The following is a 1,122-nucleotide window of genomic DNA, read 5'->3' as shown; positions in this document are numbered from 1 at the left end:
TGCAGAAATTCCCTTCTGAACAATCTGTATATTCTTTATTTAATGGAGAAAAGCAATCCCCTGGTGGCTCCAAACAGGTTTTCTCGGTTAAACTGTGCTTAACTGTTAAACCATTCAAGATCCATTGTTTTGCTACTTAAGTTTTGACATTTAAATGCACTTTTCATCTACAGCGAGATGAATGGAATGTCACAGGGGACCGTGAAAGAACTCTTTGCACGTCACGGCAGACAGACGGGTTTTTGTGTTTTAAAATCAGGGCAGGGGGAAAAAAAATGTAATCTTTTATCTGGGAATAGAGAGCTTCGGATGAGTGCAATTGATTAATCTTCCCGCAAAGCCATTTCACTCATTAGCAGTTAACAGCAAACGTAACCTGACCACCATTATAGAGTATTTACACAACTAGGGGGCCAGGCTGAATATGAACACTGTGGTTTTGTTTCATTTCATTTTCCCCTTCAGTGCAAATAAAACAGCTTTCCTCACTGAGGGCAGCAGTGCACTAATGTACTCAGTATAAGTCCATAAACAAAACTCACTGGATGTTTTGGGCCATATCTGTCCATTACAAAATGACATTTAGTGTTGTGCTTTGAAATACGTCTGCACTTCTGCATGACCAAGAGGACTTTGGGGGACCAGAGAGCTAAATGAGATTTCAGTGTCAAATCCAAACCTGACCTTTCTCTATACAGGAACCGCCTGGATTGAGAAAACATTGCTTCAACAAAAAAAGTCAAAATGTGGATTCAAAGTAAATTATAATATCTACACATCAGTGACTTGAAACCGTTCAGAGCACTGGCTTTGCTCCAACAGATTGAGAAAAAACTTCCTCTAGTGCGTTGGCATTTATTCACTGAAGCTGTAGCTCCAAAGCTCACTATGGAATAAACAAATAACAACTCAAAGTGAACTCTCATGATCACACAAATATAACTGTCAGGAACATAAATAGAAACGGTTCTTTTTTGTGTATGTGTGTGTTTGGTTTTTTTTTAGAATCAAAAATAGCTCTTACGGGAGAATCCTATTGGAGCTTGAATAAATTAAAGTCTTTAGTTTAACCAACATTATTAAGAAACCTGAGAACTCTTGAAAAGCAATTTCTGGGCGTGC

Source organism: Polyodon spathula, chromosome 49 (genome assembly GCF_017654505.1).
Source record: "Polyodon spathula isolate WHYD16114869_AA chromosome 49, ASM1765450v1, whole genome shotgun sequence".
NCBI lineage: Eukaryota > Metazoa > Chordata > Actinopteri > Acipenseriformes > Polyodontidae > Polyodon > Polyodon spathula.
This window is presented reverse-complemented; position numbering follows the sequence as displayed.